The sequence below is a fragment of the Balaenoptera physalus genome (genome assembly GCF_965194825.1).
Source record: "Balaenoptera physalus genome assembly, chromosome: 14".
In the NCBI taxonomy this organism is placed as follows: domain Eukaryota; kingdom Metazoa; phylum Chordata; class Mammalia; order Artiodactyla; family Balaenopteridae; genus Balaenoptera; species Balaenoptera physalus.
Window position 1 is genome coordinate 12,444,067 of NC_138893.1, and position 19,541 is coordinate 12,463,607.

The 19,541-nt window shown below is 42.9% G+C and overlaps 1 protein-coding gene across 2 annotated transcripts in view; it reads right to left on the reverse strand.

The window, feature by feature from the left end:
* Positions 1-232: 232 nt before the first annotated feature.
* The window catches only part of MAP10 (microtubule associated protein 10), a 112,067-nt gene continuing 92,758 nt past the window's right edge, over positions 233-19,541 (reverse strand). The window contains exons 3-4 of one of the 2 annotated variants that reach the window (XR_014252952.1): positions 5,691-5,811; positions 233-2,086 (exon numbers count right to left, since the gene is read on the reverse strand). The gene's annotated coding sequence lies outside the window, so the exon portion shown is untranslated. The other variant, XM_082422987.1, reaches the window with a different exon arrangement.

Below are 19,541 nucleotides of genomic sequence, written 5' to 3' on the forward strand. Positions count from 1 at the left end.
TATAACAGCACTGTACACACACATAACAACCCCGTGTGTGCATATAACAACCCTGTATACACACATAACAACCCCGTGTGTGCATATAACAACCCTGTATACACACATAACAACCCCATGTGTGCATATAAAACAACCCTGTATACACACATGACAACCCTTGTATACACACCTAACATCCCTATGTGTGCACATAACAACCCCATGTGTGCATATAACAACCCTGTACACACACATAACAACCCCGTGTGTGCATATAACAGCCCTGTACACACACATAACAACCCCGTGTGTGCATGTAACAACCTTGTATACACACACAACAACCCCGTGTGTGCATATAAAACAACCCTGTACACACACATAACAACCCTGTGTGTGCATATAACAACCCTGTACACACACAACAACCTCGTGTGTGCGTATAACAACCCTGTGGACACACAACAACCCCGTGTGTTCATATAACAACCCCTGTGTACACACATAACACCCCCCTCTGTGCATATAACCAATGGGGGACCAATAAGGGAGTCATTCAGTAAAAAATTATAAAATAATAATAAAATGACTTAATCTTAAATGTGGTGGAGACAAAATTTAAAGGTGCAGGCACTACCCATTCTTCTACTCTAGAAGCCATTTACCAATGATTAGATCCCTTTTAAAGAAAAGAATTGCCTTTAAATATTGTTGAACCTAGACTTCCCCTGGCCGCCTGTAGCTCTCTTGTTTGAGCAAAAGACTAAATAGAATTTTAAGGATGATTTTGACTATGTGGATTTATCTTCTCACGCTGTGACTTTAAGGGTTACGGGCTTTTACGAAAGGGTGAAGTTTCTTCATTCCTCGCTGAATCTCTGGTCCGTAGATCGGGATGAAGGATCAGCCAGAAAATGGAGGGCAGGGAGCGTGGGTTTGTTAAACTGATGTAAGGCATTGAAAAGGATGGCCTTTCACGTGGAAAACGGTATATTTTCTTCTCCTTTTTATGTATCCCTCAGATCTGGCCTCCCAGTGATTTTTATAAATTATATATTTAATTAAATGTAACATTGTTACAAATAAAATTAAAAACCTGTGATCATTTTGCAACATCACACTTTTAGCTGCATCACTCTTCCCATGGGATGTATTCTGTCTATTTATATTGGTCTCGCCTCTTCTTGACAATCCACACTAGGATCCAGCACTGTGCCATTTCACACGAACACCTGTGAATCACTTCACCTCCTCGGCTGTATGGTGAGCACTGTTTATGCGATCAAGGGCTGGGTGTTATAGGAAGACATGACCCGTGTGTCTAGCTTGATCTCATTCTCCTACAGGTACAATCGTGGAGCTGCTGGATCCTGGGGGAGCCTTGTGCTTTTAGAAGACTTTTCTACCACCATGCTTCTCAAACTGGGTGCCCATATCTTTAAGGGAACCTAAGGACAAGGACAGCTAACAAATTTAGCGTTTACCATATGCCCAGCACTGCCCTACGCACTTTGATGTATATCAAGTCATGCCGCCCTCATCCCAGAGGCTTAGGGGGTGGGTACCGTCCTCAGCTCCTCTTAGAACAGAGAAAATAGGTCACTATCTACCTGTGGTTTTGAATGATTGATCCTGGGATCTTCCTTCTGCATTTCCGTATATCAAAGGTCACTTGCTTTATATTTCTCCCCTTGAACTAAAAGCATTTAGTCTGCTGTTGGTCCACACTGATTATAGAGAAAGTTAGTGAAGCCCATTCCTTCCCCGAGGCAGGAATGGGCTTCCCTCTGCACGGTGACACCGTCCTGGGTCTGGCTGTACTTTAGGAGGCAGGATCAGCGATGTCTGGAGTGCAGTTCCACAGCCTTGACCTTCAGCGTCCCGGCGTGCACAATACATTCCTGATTAAGTTGCAACCAGGGAGTTTGGTTTTTTAAAAAATCATGTAAAGAATCTATAGCATGTATTAACTGGGTTCTCCTTGGGCAGTATATTCACATTTCCCTCTCCTGTCACGGACCTCGCTGACTGTTCAACCTCTACTTTGGGCTCCTGTGTCACCTTGGCCGGCCCTGTCACCTCCACGGATCTCGAGTTTCTTCACCTGTAAAATGAGAAAACCCTCTGCTCCTCTGCTAAGGCATCACTGGGATACAGGCATTTCTTTAAAACGCTGAGAGAGAGGAACGTGCCCCGGGAGTGTCAACGGGTAGGTCGACCTGATGAAGAGGTGGGACTCTTGGCATTGTCACAAGCCTTCAGCCACCGACCCCTGTCCACCCCGGGGGGGCCTCATCCTTCTCTCTCCAGGGAAACAGCATTGGAGCTCCCACCACGCGCCCACCCACCCGGCCTCCGTGGGCATCCCCTGACCCGTCCACCCAACTATAGATTCCAGTGTTTTTTATTGAATGCCCTGCACCTAGCCCAGTGCTTGACACGTGGCCGGTGCTCAGTCAATAGTATTGAAGGAAAGAAAGAATAAATGGATGAATGTAAGTTTGGAAAAATGTGGGTTATTGACACTTCTCCCAAGAGAGAGACAGACCAGAGCTCCACAAGTGTCTATTTAGGACAAGAGATAGACAAGGGCTCTGTATATGTCCATTTTTGTGAACCTGGAGAATTATCTGGGAGGCAAGGAGGAGGGTCAGGGCAGGAGTTGCGGGGGGGGCCCTGAATCACAGCGTGCATGGGAGTCAAACCAAACAAGCATGTGGGCGTTCTTCTGAGTCGAGGGCGGAGGGAGCTGAGCTCCACAGTCTAGGCTTTGCTGTGTGGCAGGGACAGTTATTCGGGAAAGCCACGCGATCACATACGTGAACCTGAAAGGCTGTTGGCCTTGCTGCCACCCGAGGGCAAGACCAGCCCATCGTTCGGCCTGTGTCTTCTTTTGTTTGTACTGGATCCTGTCACAAAGGGATTGCTGTCTGTGACAGTCAGGTGGCCCTTAACTCCGTAACAAGACTAACACAGCCTTACTTGTTCACAAGAGAGGATGTTGCATAGAAACTCATACCACCCAGTAAAGTCCAAGCCAAGTGCCTCTACTGGGAAAGCTCTTCCCAGTCTGACAAGTCTGTCCCTCTCTGGGCCCACAGCAAATGCACCGTGTCGCTTAGTGAATCCCTGTACGGGATGATCTCTTCCTGAAAAAACACTGCAGCCTTCATGCTTTCATTGCTGACACTTTGATGTTTGAGCGAGCCACCCAGGTGATAAGGGAGTGGGCAGAAAGTGACAGTCACCCCTGAGAGCAGACCTTGCCCAGCCCTTGGCTTCCTGCCCGAGGGAGGTGCTCAGTAAACCCAGCTGATCTCATTCCCCCCCCCCCCCCCCGTTCCTCTCTGTCTCGCCCTGCATGGCTCCCTTTTCATCTCCTGTTTGGCTTAACAGCCCTTTCTTAAAATGAGTCCATTTGCTTGTGTGAAGCGCGGAAACCCATCAGGCAGGAAGGATTCAGCTTTTTTTACCCCTCCCCAGGCTCCGGTCGCGGGGCCCCGCCCCGGTGGCCCTCTGTCCTTGGGTTTTGCCAGCTCACGTCAAAGCGAGGTCCAGCCTTTTGAACAAAAGGCACCACATGCCAGGCAGGAAGACCCTGCAGCATCACCGGACGTGACTGCGCCTGAGAACGAGACACTGGCTCCCCCCCTCGCCACGGGGCAGCGCTTCCAGGGCCTTGGGGGGCGGCGAGGAAATCCCCGCTCCTTTTCTCAGAGCTTTGATGTGCCACTGTAACCAATGCACAGCGGGCCCTGCACCCTGGTTTGAATTTAAGCCGTCCTGTTGAATTTGAGCTAACCTCTCTTTACAGGAGAATTACACAATAACCACATCACAGGGAAGCCTTCGCTGCCAGCACAGTGACATGGCCCTAAGGGTCCACAGCCTCCACTGAGGAAGCGCAGATGTCTGGGCGAAGGAAGAATTTTGTTTGTAAGCTGCTCGGGGTCTGGACTTGTTCTCTGGCTCCTTAGCGATCTACTGAAAGAAGCCATTTCGTCTCCACCCTGTAAGACCAAATCCTTTCCTTGCCCTTCTGGCTTCCTGACTGATGAAGGAAGCCTCGGTCTATTTCAGTTGGTTAGTGGAACATCGTCAGTTTGGCAACCTGTGCTTACGCAGACCTACCGTTCCTAGAGGGGCAGTGCAGTCTTTAAATAAAGCACAGAGTGGGGTGTTCAGACCTGGGCTCCAATGCCTGCATTGCCACATTTAGCTGTGCGCTCCTGGGTAGGTCATTACCCGGACCACATGTGATTTTGCTTCTGGAAAAATCAACAGTGGGACCCAGCAGTCTCTGTGGCCCGTTCCAGCTCTAACATCTGGCGTTTCTCCCTTGAGCATGTCTCTGGGCTAGAGAATTGTTGGCAAATTTCAGCCTAACTCATAGCATCCTGACATGGCATCTGTCCCTCGAGAGGTAACACAGGCATGTAACCATTAGCTGCAAAATTTCCTCATTATAAATTGCCAAAGAGGGTTCATCAGGCTCCAGACTGGATCTTGGCTAGCTCTGAGTAGTCCGTTTTAATTGTGTGTCTTAGAGACATTCATGAGATATTTTCCATGTGCATTTCCCTTGTGTGGTATGGTCTCTGGGAGAATTCAGGTGCAACAAAAGCAGATGTCACAGAAATGTCAGGTCATTCCGACTCACTGCAGTTTACCTTTGCAATCGTGCACGAGGCACAACCCAGAAATACAGAAATGAAGAAGCAGAAGAAATTCAGACCCACCGCCCTATGCCTGGCTCATGCAGACCAGCCAGTGAGACGACTCTGTGACCTCCCACCCTGGATACTTTTGGTAGCCATGTCACTGGGATAAAGGCATGTCCACATTGTCTCGTCCTGAACCAAGGGGGAAAATGCTTGAAATCTCAACCTCTTCCTAATCCCATAGGAGTCCTTTAATGGCTCAAGCAATGCCGTCCCCGATTGAAATGGAAGACGGTGGTTGGTGGTCATTTTTCACTCTGTGACAACAGAATCCAAGGCCCAGCCCAATGCTGTTGCTTTGGGAGACCCTAACTACAGTGTCTGAATTTACAGACACCTGTGAAAAGTCTCTGGGGCCTCAAGGTCACATCAAGTCAAAGTCTTCTTTGCAGCCGTGAGCACAGTCAGGCAGCTAAGGAGGAACTGCCCACTCAGCTCCTGGTTCTTCCCTCCTTTCTGAACTGTGTTTTGACGTTGCAAATGGCTTAGGGATAAAGGACGGTTTTGCTTACCACCACCAGCTTCCAGAGGCTGCGATGGTAGCTGGAACCCAGGCCACAAGGGAGAAGAAAAGAGGGCAAGATGGCGGACATTTGGGTCGGTCTCTGGTGAGCTCTAACCTCACTGGTCCCTAACACTATGTCTGTGCCTGACTTGAGTGACACTGATCAGTGTCACGGAATCTGATCCTGTCATCAGGAGCCACACCTCTTTTGGAAGAGCAGGCCTCCACCTTTACTTTAACCTCACCACGAATGCCATCCTTCCTGTCTTCACAGCCACAACAGAGAAAGAGGCACCAGCTTAGTACCGCCTAGGAACCCTTGGGTGGGGGGATAGGGCTGGAAGTTTCCCTTTGCCACTGCAGGGGTGGCATGTCTGCACTTGCCCTTTCTCCAAGCTTGTTGCTCACTCTCAGCGACAGACGATCAAAGCTGAGTGAGTCAGGGTCTCCCCGGGACCCAAGGGATCTACGTAGCAACTTACCAGATGGGACCAGAGACCCAGTGGAAGAATCCATGGGCATCTACCATTGCTTGACTCTGCTTCCTGATTCAGCCTTCCATACCACGGGAGTCTGACTCAAGATTTGTCACCTGTGAAAAGTCTGTGAAAAGACACATATATAAAATATATGTATAATATAAATAATTATATTAATTAATATATTAATTAATATATTAATTAATATATATTTATTAATTTATAAATTATTAATTAATTTATTTATTAATATATATATTTATTATATAAGTTTATTGATATATTTATTAATTTAATTTATATATCAATATATTTATTATATAAGTTTATTAATATATTTATTAATTTATAAATTATTAATTAATTTATAAAAATATAAATAATTATATATAATATATATAAAATATATTTATATTTAAATATAATATATTAAATATAATATATTTAAAAAATAAGTTCCCCCAGAATCCACTTAATACTGAGGATGATACCAATTTTTCAAGAAAGGAAAGCCAGTACTCTTGGTGCGCTATCCACCTTAAGATACAAAAGGAATACGCGATCTATCATTGGGTCGGCAGAACTTGCCATCTTTGGGCCAAAATACGAATTCCCTTGGGCTAGTAAGTCTACAACCAATCAAGTCAGGAAATTAAAAAATCAGTTAAACTTTTTACTTGACCGAGGCATCGGGCACATTCATTCAAAACAATCAAACTACTACTCCTGAGAAGATACATACACGATTCCTCTGAGAATTTGATCCCTCATACCTCCATATCTCTAGTAAAATTAGAAATTCTTGGACTCAGAGCCCATCTATGTTGCCTAGTTTTTAATCTCTCCAACTTCTGGCAGAGTGTGAGGTGTGCAGTAAATTGTCTTAAAATGCTTTTTGCTTCCTGGAAAGTTAAATGCTTGGTCCCAAGATTTTACCGCAATATTCCATACCCAGGAAGGGACTCTAAAACTGAGTCTGGATTTTATTGTAAGAAAAGTGACATTGGTAAGCAGGTTATTAAGCGGCAAATGAGGTCACATTTTTACAACACAACTCTTTTCCTTCAACGTTGTGGGTATGTAACAGTTCTCCTCTTTGCTAGTTACTTAATGCCTTTAATTTGCAGAACTTTTTCATGGTCTAATTGGCACCTTCATTGGAAACATTATAAATCTTTTTTTCTCAAAGGAGCAATAGCTTTAATAATGGAATAAAAGCATTGCGACCAGAAACATACTTCCTCTCCCTTTCCTCATGTCGGGAAGCCCTTTAGGGTACATGAACATGAGTCATCGTATTATGCTTTATAATGAGTATTTTTCTCTCTTTTTTTCTCCTCTAATGGGACAACATTGCTTGTAGCCTCAATCAGTCACAATAAGACGTAAGCAGGCCAACTCCAAACACAAATCATAGGAACAACTGTGAATAACTGCAGTAAACCACATCCAATCCTTCCTTTAATTTATGCTAACGTGACGTTAGAGCAGCACAAATGGCCATGACCAGTTTCTCGGTATATAATTTATAGAAAGTTACAACACCTCCAGCTGTAAGCACTAGCATGGCCAAGGCGCCGGCTTTCAAAATCAAGCTCACTGAGTTCTTAAGAGGACAAAAGGAATCCCGGGGATGACGAAACAGGGCACCTGTGATGCTTTTTATCCCTCAATGCCCAAGGAAGACATCACAAAAGGGTCCCTTTCCCTTGGAACCCAAGTGCTTCTCAGACCCCTTCCCACACAGGAGGGCTCCAGGAAGCCACCATCACTTTACCCGAGTTGGCTTATGAGTTCAAGTCTCTTTGTCATCCCTTCCCTATATGTGTATGTAAAACTCTTTCTAGTAATGGAAATGAATTGATTTTATAGCTCATCTTTAAAAAGTTTCATTAAACCCCTGTAACTAAGATGTTCTTTTCACTAATAGATGAAATTGAGGCTCGAAAACACAGACAGCTATTTTTGTTTGTGCAAAAGTCCTGCAACTTCTATAGATTGCCCAGCACATAGTAGGTGCTCAAAGTTATCTACAGAATAAATGAAAGCAGAATTAGTATTACCAGCCAGAGCAAAAGATGACAAGAACCAATTATAGGTCCAGCCTTATTCATGGATAGCATTAACAGCCACGGACACGATCTGTGTATTAGTCAAGAATCTCCAGGGAAAAAGAACCAATAGAAGATATATATGTGTGTGTATATACGTATGTACATGAGAACTGGCTCACAAGACTGTGGGCACTGGCAAACCTGGCAGGCTGCAGACCCACAGAAGAGTTGATGCTGCAGCTTGAATCTGGAGACCGTCTGGAGGCAGATTCCTTCTGCCTTGGGGGTCCTCAGTCTTTTCTCTTTAAGCCTTCAACAGATTGGATGAGGCCCACCCACAATAATTGGCTTTACGCAGAGTCCACTGACATAAATGTGAATCTCATCTGCAAAAATACCTTCACAGCAACATCTAGATGCAATCTGGATCAACATTCCAATAGAATTTCGTGAAATTTCACAAGCTCATTCGAAAAGTTGTGTGCAAACGCAAATGGCCAATAACAGCCAAGGAAATCTCAGGAAGGAGCAAAGTGCTGTTTTCACTGCTGGGTTTTGAGTTTATTAAGAACTACGGTAAATTAAGAGAGAGGTATTTGAGCAAGGAGAGACAAATACACGGACGGAGCAGGGAGAGAATCCAAAAACAGACCCACTCATGTATGGACACTTGCTTTATGACCAAGATGACATGGCAGAGCACTGGGGAAAGGATGGTCTTTCAACAAATGGTGCAATCAAATGCATATCCATATGGAAAAAGATGAAACTTGATTCCCACCTCAGGCTATGCACAAAAATCAACTCCAAGCGGATTTTAGAACTAAATGTGAAAGTTGGAACAATTAAACTTCAACAAATTAATATGGTGGAGTATTTTTGTTTGATTTTTTAAAAAAACTGTCCCTTTTGACAAAGGGTGTTCATTTATTTATTTTTTAAACATCTTTATTGGAGTATAATTGCTTTACAATGGTGTGTTAGTTTCTGCTATATAACAAAGTGAATCAGCTATACATATACATATATCCCCGTATCCCCTCCCTCTTGCGTCTCCCTCCCACCCTCCCTATCCCACCTCTCTAGGTGGTCACAAAGCACCGAGCTGATCTCCCTGTGCTATGCAGCTGCTTCCCACTAGCTATCTATTTTACATTTGGTAGTGTATATAAGTCCATGCCACTCTCTCACTTCATCCCAGCTTACCCTTCCCCCTTCTCGTGTCCTCAGGTCCATTCTCTACGTCTGAGTCTTTATTCCTGTAATATGGTAGAGTATTATCAGGACTTTGGGAGAGGAAAAGATGTGTTAAGCAGGGTACAAAAACAAAACCAAAACCCACTAATCATAAAGAGAAAACTGAAAAACTGTAATGAGTACATTAAAATTAAGAATTTTTATTTATCAAAGACACAATAAAAACATGAAAAGGCCAGACACAGAGTGGGAAATATAACCACAACCTAAATCAACAAAGGGGTCCTATCCAGAAGATACTGAGTCATTAAGAAAAAAAAAAAAGACAACCAAGTAGAAAAATAGGCAAGAGATTTGAACAAGCATTTCATAAGAGATCTCCAAGTAGCTAATAAATAGATGAAAAGGTGTTCAACTTCATTAGTAATGAGGAATGTGCAAATTACAACCATAGTAAGATACCTCTACACACTGCCATTTAGACATTTTAAAATGGAAAAGACAGACAACACCAAGTACTAGCAAAGATACGGAGCAAATGAAACTCTCATCCACTGTCTGTAGGAGGCTAAGTTAGTATAAACCTTGGAAAATGGTTTAGCATTATCTACTAATGTTTGATAAACTCATGACCTAGGATAGCAGTTTTACATACGTGTGTGTGTGTGTGTGTGTGTAAGACTTGTACAAGAATCATCATAGCAATGCTGTTAATAATGGTCCCAAACTAAAAACAACACCCAAATATCTGTCAACAGAATAGATAGATATAACAAAATACTCTAAAGCAATTAAAATAAACAAACATTTGCCACTATATGCAACAACATGGAAGAATTTCACAATCTTAATGTTGAGTGAAAGAAACCAGAAGCAAAAGTCTGCATACAATATAACTCCATTTATATAAAGTTCAAAACTAGGCAAAATTGAACTCTGGTGTTAGCAGTCAGAATTTCTGCTACTTTAGGAGAGGAGGAAAGGAAAGCACCTGAGAAAGAGGGACTCATGGAGACTTCTTGGGTGGGGATGTGGTTTTATTTCTCGATAAGGTGGTAGAGACAAGATGTGATCACTTGGAGGTGACTTATCAAGCTATATACTTAGGATTTTATGTTGCACTTTAACAAAAAGAACTTTTAAATTCTTTAGCTGATTTGGTAGAAAAAGTTGAGGAAATCTGAAATAGAGAATAAAGTGGCAAAGAAATTTTTTTTTTCCACACACACACACACACACACACACACTGTATTTTATTTTTACAAGAGATAAATAGACTGACACCAAGCATTGTACATGGATGACCACAACAAAAGCAACAATGATTGCAATTACCAAACATGAAACACACTCATACTATGTCATAATATTGAAATTCAGTCCAGTAATCCTCCACTGTAACAGCTCATTTACTTTGCAGTGAAAATTGATTTGTATATCCTTTGCCTCTGACTCCTTGTGGGATTTTTTTTTTAATTCAAACAGAAAGTCACAAAAATTATACTCATCCTCATCAGTTCACTCAGTCCCATGTAATTAATTTTTTTTTCATCTTGATCTTTTGTTAGCACTTTTTTGAGTTCATCAGTTTTTCATTAGAGTTCTGAAAATGCTTATTCATTCAGTTCAGCAGTACAGTCAGTTACCAGAAACCTGTACTTGTCAGAGTCTTTTCCATGAATTTCTTGAAGATGAAACCCTTTTATAGGAACATATTTGCAAAAGCATCAGAGTACACCCAGAACTGTCTGTAAATGACAAAAGACTTAAAAATGACCACAGTTAAAGATGTGATGAAAGTTCATAATAATGCAGTTGACAAGAAAATTAGTTATTTCTGAGATATACATTTTAAAGTAATAACTAGGATTATTACTTATAACATTATACCAGAACATATAAGATTTTTAGAAATAGAAAAAGCTAAGAAAGGTAAAGGATTAATCTTGAGATCGATATCCAAGTACTAAGAGTTCCAGAACAAAAGGTTATAGAAGAAAAGTGGAGGAAGAAATTATCCAAAATATTTCAATGGAACTTCCTAGAACTAAAATTCAAAGTAGCCTCCTAATCCATCAAGGCACATCACAAACAAATTTCAGAATACTGGGGCAAAGAGTAAATCCTAAAATCTTTCAAAGAGAAATAATATCCAACTTCTCCCATCCATACAGGAGCAGAACCTTCAACATTTGCAGAGAAAACAATTTTCAGTGTAGAATTCTACACCCAGCAACACTATCAATTAGTGAAAAATAAAGACTGTTTTTGTTTTTTTTTAAATTAATAGCTACTCTATTTTATTTATTTATTTATTTATTTATTTATAGCTGTGTTGGGGCCTCGTTTCTGTGTGAGGGCTTTCTGTAGTTGCGGCGAGCGGGGGCCACTCTTCATCGCGGTGCGCGGGCCTCTCACTATTGCGGCCCCTCCCGTTGCGGAGCACAGGCTCCAGACGCGCAGGCTCAGCAGTTGTGGCTCATGGGCCCAGTTGCTCCGCGGCATGTGGGATCTTCCCAGACCAGGGCTCGAACCCGTGTCTCCTGCATTGGCAGGCAGATTCTCAACCACTGCGCCACCAGGGAAGCCCTGTTTTTTTTTTTTAAGATTTGACTGCACCGTGAAGCTTGCGGGATCTTAGTTCCCTGACCTGGGATTGAACCCCGGCCCTCAGTGGTGGAAGTGCAGAGTCCTAACCACTGGACAACCAGGGAATTCCTTAAACAAGATTTAAGAATGCTCACAAGGCTAGAGTTTGCTCCCAAATAGGAAAACCGCATATTGTTTTGTTTCAAAAGGTTACAAATTCAGTGCTTGAGAAATGCAGCAGGTAAACAACAGGACTAGTAAAGTCTGTTTTTGGAGCTGTCTGCCAGCAAACAAGCAGGCCTCTGTCCAAGAAGCCTTTTCTTATGAGGGGGTTTGAAGGAAGGTTCTGTTTACATCCCACCCTGCCCTTCTCCCCTTCAACCACCCTCACTTCTTCTTTCTTGAACTTCTCATAGTGATAGAAATTGGTGGCATTGTCCTTAGCAGGACTCTTGTAGTTAGGGATGGGGGGGGGACCCCTTCTCAAAGGGCAAGTGTTGGGCTCTTCTTTGCTCTCCATTTGGGGGCATTGAGTGCCTCGTGATAAGATCGGTGGGCTGCTCATAATTTACACATTGCTGGTGAGCACAGAGGATGTTTCATTGTCTTTCTTCTTGTTCTGCTGCCCTGCCAACAGATGTTAGTATGCTCTGTGGAAATATTTTTTATTTCAGCATCACGTTGGAGGTCCACCTTGGGCATGCTGCTCGGCATCTAGTTGGGAGACATCTCCACGGTCTTTGCTGAGGACGCTTGCTGCAGGTTCATAGAGACTGCATTCCTCAGCTTGACTTTCTGCTTTCGTGTTCTGCATCCCTTTCCTCTTCTTCAGCTCTGTCTCAAAGTTCTCCATCATGTGTGCAAACCTCATGCCTTTGGTTGGTTTCTGCACGAATGACGTGCTCAAATGGGGTCTTGCTCTTCATTGATCTCTTCTGTGCCCCTGTTCTTCAGTTTCCTTATGTCCCCACACCTCCTGTCTTCTGAGTGGTCTCCCCTTGTACTTTCTCTCTCGCCAGCAGGGCCACAGCACAGGCCATGAGCCCCCTTCCCCAAGTCCTGCACCCCTCAGGGCTCCTCCAGTTTGATAAGCTGCTTTTGAGTCCAGCTCATCTTCCCACAACTCTGAGTGGGTCCAGTGTGCGTGGAGAGTCTCCATGATGGCACAGACCATGAGGTCCAGCTGCAGCAGTCAAGATGTTTTTAGACATGCAAGATCTCAAAAAACAAAGACAAGACAAAAACAAAAAACAAAACAAAAAAGCCTCTCAGGCACGCTTTCTTACGAAGCTACGTACATACTCTTTGAAAACAAAAGAATAAATCTAGAAAGAGAAAGATATTGGCTCCAGAAACCAGGGATCCAACAAGAGAGAAGGGAAGCAGTCCCCAGGAGACGCTGAAGAGAGGCCATAAGACGATCTGCACATTCGACAGGAGGGCAGAGGGGTCCAGGAGGAAGGGCTCTGTGAAAAAGAATGAAACTGACAGACAACCTCTGTTACAGGATTGAGGCAGGCTTGTACCTCCAGCAGGGTCATTTACTAACTCCAGGGAAACCATAATTTGTTCAAGAAAGGAAATATAATCAGAGCTTAATAAATAGCCAAGCTGCTGTTTACAGGGTCATAATGAAAATGCTAAATCTAAAAATTATTATGTAACTTAATTGAGTGGAAGGGAATACGAGTGTGGGAGGGAAAAGGTGTGAGTTGTGTGGGAAGAGAGTGAGACCCTGACTTTCAAAATGGCAAATGGCAATCATTTCTAAGATATTAAAATATCAAGAAATGGCAGTATAAAAACAGCTAAAGGGTTACAATGGTTGCATGGAGGATGTGAAAATTGGAGAGAGGAGGGGCACAGTAGAAGACTTCTGGTTTTCTTTTGCAGAACCATAAGCAGCTTCTGGCAGGAAAGAGGTCTTTGCAGGAAAGAGCTCTCTACAGCGGCCCCCTTTGTCTTGTCACTAACCTTACACCAGGTGCCCGTCATGCTCTACTCATCTCCGGCCCTAGCACACCGTTCACATCTTTTGACCACACAGTACCTTGCCTAACCTGTTGGTTCTTTCCATAGATCAAAGAATTAGAAATGAAGAATAAGTAATTAACAGATGACCAGATCTCTCTTCCCAGCTTTCCCTTCAGTAATCTCGTGAACAAACTGCGTGAACAAGACAGCATCTAAAGAGAGATCAAGAGGAATCAACAAGCCTGCAAACACGCCTGCACGCAGTGGGGGATGGCGACGTCTCTGACCCCCTACCTCAATGATTCACTGAGATGACTTCCCTGTTTCCCTTTTTAAAGGCTTTCATGGCTGCGCAGAATCTTCGGAGACGGTTTTTAGGAGACACTGAGTCCACCATCTCCCCAGATTGCTGGCCTTCTGATTAAAAGCAACTTTCCTTTCTAGCAACATTTCTCCCTCTCTCTCTGTCGCTTTCTTGTATTGATTTTTGAGCAGTGAGCAGCTGTTACCGGATTCGGTAACAGACCTATTTGACATTCTAAGCCAGGAGCCTATAACCTATAAAAACCAAACAGCTGGGTGCAGGCAGCTAGGCACTGCATTGCACTTAGGTAAGTCATTTGCCTCTGGAAGAGGATACGCAAAAGTGTCCATGGCTGTGCTAGCCCGGGGAGACTGCTGAGGAAGGTTGCTTTCCTTTAGTCTTACAGGAGAAGCTGTAGCAAGAAAGACACAGGCAGCTGGGATGGGAGGAAGCCTGAACCCACTCAGCTCACCAGCTGGTGGAAGCTTGAATCCACATAAAGGACAGAAGTGGTCTTTTCTACCAGAAGGAATCACTAAAAACGATGGACTTACAAGGAGGAAAAAGCTCAAGACAGATAGGAGTCCACATGAGAGCATCAGTTTAGGGTCTTTTCTTTGAGGGAATCTTTACCTTGTCTGGCAGTACGTCCCCGACTGCAGTGGGCACTGGAGGACTCGGGCTACAGAACCCTTCCTGGGAAGGTGGCCTATCCACTTGCTAACCCACGTGTGAACTACCTAGCACAAGTCCCTCAGGCTCACCCATCGCTCACCCATCCAGGCAGCTGTCCTGGCTCACAACATCGTTGAGCCCCGGATGAAAGTGGATACATCAACGGTCCTCCCCTGGCTGTTCTTTGTTAATCCCTTGAAGGACTCTATTTCACGAGCAATTCCCAAGCTGTTTGGTACGACAAGGTTAATTAACAGAGCAGTTGTTCCTTCTGTCACCCAAGAACATGGATAACAAGAGAGGAGACGGAAGGTGAGACGGGGGTCTGGTTTCGGGTCCTGGTCCTGTCTTTTTTTTTTTTTTGTTTAATTTTTATTATTTATTGGAGTATAGTTGATTTACAATGTTGTGTTAGTTTCAGGTGTACAGGAAAGTGATTCAGTTATACATATACGTATATCCATTCTTTTTCAGATTCTTTTCCCATGTAGGTTACTACAGAGTATTGAGCAGAGTTCCCTGTGCTATACAGTAGGTCCTTGTTGGTTATCTATTTTATATGTAGTAGTGCGTATATGTCAGTCCCAAACTCCTAATTTATCCCTCCCCCCTCCTTTTCTCCTTTGGTAACCATGTTTGTTTTCTATGTCTGTGAGTCTGTTTCTGTTTTGTAAATAAGTTCATTTGTATCATCTTTTTAGATTCCACATATGGGTGATATCGTATGATATTTGTCTTTGTCTCTCTGACTTACTTCACTTAGTATGATCATCTCTAGGTCCATCCACGTTGCTGCAAATGGCATTATTTCATTCTCTTTTATGGCTGAGTAATATTCCACTGTATCTATGTGCCACATCTTCTTTATCTATTCATCTGTCGATGGACATTTAGGTTGCTTCCATGTCTTGGTTATTGTAAATAGTGTTGCAATGAACAGTGGGGTGCATGTATCTTTTTGAATTATGGTTTTCTCTGGGTATATGCCCAGTAGTGGGATTGCTGGGTCATATGGTAGTTTTATTTTTAGTTTTTTAGGGAACCTCCATACTATTCTCCATAGTGGTTGTACCAATTTACATTCCCACCAACAGTGCAAGAGGGTTCCCTTTTCTCCACACCCTCTCCAGCATTTGTTTGTAGACTTTTTGATGACGGCCATTATGAGCGGTGTGAGGTGATACTTCATTGTAGTTTTGATTTGCATTTCTCTAATAATTAGCGATGTTGAGCATCTTTTCATGCGCTAACATCACACTCAACGGTGAAAAGCAGAAAGCATTTCCTCTCAGATCAGGAACAAGACAAGGATGTCCACTCTCGCCACTTTTATTCAACATAGTTCTGGAAGTCCTAGCCACAGCAATCAGAGAAGAAAAAGAAATAAAAGGAATCCAGATTGGAAAGGAAGTAAAACTGTCACTGTTTGCAGATGACATGATACTATACACAGAAAATCCTAAAGATGCTACCAGAAAACTACTAGAGCTCATCAATGAATTCAGTAGAGTTGCAGGATACAGAATTAATACACAGAAATCTCTTGCATTTCTGGTCCTGTCTTAATGAATACAGCTGTTAATTGTTCTCTGACTCAGGTTACCATTCATTTTCCCTTATAGGTTTGGACTTCCTCAAGGGAATAAATATTATTTTATTCATCTTTATTTTTTCTTTGATGCCTACAAAATTGCCCATAACAAAGCAAGTGCTCAGAGATGTTTCTTTTTGAATTAATGAACTGAGTGCACTTAGTCCCCTTAGCAATCACATAAACATAACTGCCTCACCCCACGTGTTGAGGGCAACATTCGGTGGTTCCATTGTCTTTTATTGATTCAGTTCTCTGTTGATTCTTCCTCCTCCTAACTCTATGTCCTTCTCTGTTGATTTATTTTTTCCTCTCTTGGCTCTCTGGGTCCCATTCGTTCTTTCAAATACTGCCTTGAAGCTGTGATTCTCAGCCATGTTATAACTCCCATTATGTCAAAGTCTCTAAAAATGTTCAGAACAATAACAATTTAAATTTCCATCCATTAAATTTTACATAAATAAAACATGCCTAATTTGGCTGGAGAGAAGTGGAAAAGAAGGTAGGGAATTAAATAAACAAGAGGATGTTGCAACCTCCAGAAAGTTGGGAAAGGTCTGTCCCAGAGGACCAGAAACCATGTACTTTTATTAGTACTGGGCCTGACCATCTGTAGCAGACCCTGATAGAAATAAATCTTCTTAAAGCAATATTTTTCAAGCTCTGCTGCTCACCTGGTTTTGTTCTTACTGGATCTTGGAATCACAATAGACATGGTCACAGAGTGGACTCATTGCTCAGGTGGTCATTTTAACAATAATCAGAAGGGCTCCTAAATGCAATTATTCTGAAGTTAACAAAAAGTTGATTTTTTTTTCCCAGGAAGTAGCTGGGATGGTGTCCTTTCAATTTTTCTATATGTCACTCTCATTAAATCTAGCTATAAGGTATCTCGACTCTGGCTGGCATTGGCTGAGAACAAACGCCATGCTTTGGGGGGATGGGTTAGGTTCAAGGATAGGATCAGGGAGACTAGTTAGAGAGCTACTGCAATAAGCCACAGCAAATGAAAACAGGGGTAGTGGGAGAGATCACATGCTGGGTGTACTTTGAAGCAGAGTGGACAGGACTTGCTGATGGTTGTGATGTGGAGTATGGGAGATAAAGATTCAAGAATTTTTTACCTGAGAAACTTGAAGAATGAATTTGCCATTTACTGTGATGGGAAAGGACCATGGGGGGAATGTTTCTGGATAAAAATAGTTTGGCTTTGAACATGTCAAATTTGAGAAGCTTATAGAACCGCAGGGGAGATGTCAAGTATGTGAGTGTGGAATTCAGAAGATGGGTCCAAGATGGAGAAATAAATATGCAAATCTTCCTCCTATATATACGTCTTTAAAGCTGTGGGGCAGGGAGTGAGCAGAGAAAGAACAAAAGACATATTTTAAAGGACTCTTTAACAAAGGACAAAGAACTGTGGATTCCTGGGAAGCCAGTTCTTGGAAGTAGAGAAGAGGAGAAGAAACTGCTGGTGAGATTGGGGCTGAGAAGGAATAGGGGGCCACAAAAGAGGTGTCCTAGAGCCCCAGGGAAGAAGTCTATGGAGAAGGCAGGAGTCGTCAAAGACGGAGACACTGACCGCTGGATTCAGCGACACACAGGTCACCTGGACGAGAGCAGAGCTCGAGGAACGGGAGGGGTGAAGGCCTGGCCAGGGTAGGTTCATGAGACAATGAGAGAAGGGGAAGAGGAAGAGGCAGGCGTTGGAACTAACTCTTAGGAACGTCGCTGGAAAGGGAAGCAAAGAAAAGACGCAGCCTGGGAGAAGGACGTGGGATCAAGGGCGCTTCCTTGGAATCGCAGTGCTGTGGTTACCACTATTGAGATGGGAGCTGGCACGGCGTGTTTATACAATAGAGGGAGAAATGAACAACAGGAGAGGGGCCTGATGGAAACGGAGGGCTTGGGTATCGCATCCAGGATGTACAGGATAGGGACAAAGGCAGGCAAAGCGGAGGACTGCATGGCGAGCTGTGCGGAAGTTCTCTTCTGATACTTCCATTTTCTCAGGGAAATAAGAAGCAAGGTCAAGAGCAGAGCGTGAAGGAGGGAAGGATGTCGGCCCTGGGAGGTCTGATGACTGCGTTAGGATTTCTTCAGGATTCTCTCTTTACTTCTTTATTGAAAATAAAGTCCTTATAAGCTGAGTCTTTACCAGTTGATGATTTCCAGAACATTCCCTTCTCACTAATATACTCTTGAAAATGCTATTTAATGAGTTCATGGGATTTTTCATGGGCAGATCTCCATTTCTTTCTGTGCTGTTGTGATGGGAATGATATTTTAAATCCTATTTAGAGGAAAAATCAACTCAATACAACAACTCAATTCAACAACTCTCGACAGAGTGCCATGTGCCACGTACTTCCGGCCAGGTGTCCGAGCTACGGGCTGGTCCCCGTGACAGTGCCATCACTGGCTTTTTATGTAACACAATTAAATGCCGTTTGATGGCAGTAGCTGTCACTGCTGCTCTATATTGCACTTTACTGCTCAACCAACACCGGTCCAGATCACCTGGGCAATAGGAACAGTCATGGTAGTTCCCCATTGTATTTGGAGGGCCATTTGCCTCAGAGGGAAAAAGAGAAAGAAAGAAAGAAAATAAGCTTAGGTGACTTCTCCTCATTTTGTTCCTGGCTGGTTATTTTGGAGGGTAGGGGACTTCACTTTGTCTTTCTTTTTTTTTTGAATTTTTGAATTTTATTTTATTTATTTTTCTATACAGCAGGTTCTTCACTTTGTCTTAAAGAGAAATAAAGATTCAATTTGCTCTCTATATTGAAGTCCCAATGACAAATTTTGTCAGAGACTTAAAAAGCACCCTTTAAAAAAGTAGACAATGGGGACTTCCCTGGTGGAGGAGATACTTTGTAGAATACCTATCTTTTTTAATCTATTGAGACTCAATTTGTGGACTAACATATGGTCTATCCTGGAACCTGTCCCATGTGCACTTGAGACGAATGTGTATGCTTTTGTTGTTGGGTAGGGTGTTTGGTATATGTCTGTGAAATCTAGCTGGTTTATTGTTATTTAAGTCCTCTATTTCCTTGCTTTTCTCTGTCTGCTTGTTCTATCCATTATTGAGAGTGGGGTGGAGGACTGAAGCCAACAACTAGTGTTGTAGAACTGTCTATTTCTCCCTTCAATTCTGTCATCTTCTGCTTCAATTATTTTTATGGTCTACTCGGTGCATAAATGTTTATAATCGTTATATCTTCTTACTGTATTGAACCTTTTATTAGTATATAATGTTCTTGGTCTCTTGTAAATTTTTTTTACTTAAAGTCTATTTTGTGTGATATTAGTGTAACCACTCCTGCTCTCTTTTGGTTACTATTTGCATGAAATATCTTTTTTCCATCCTTTCAAACTATTTGTGTCTTGGATCTTAAGTGAGTCTCTTTTAGATAGCATATAGTTGAATCATGTGTTTTTATCCATTCTGCCAATCTTTGTCTTTT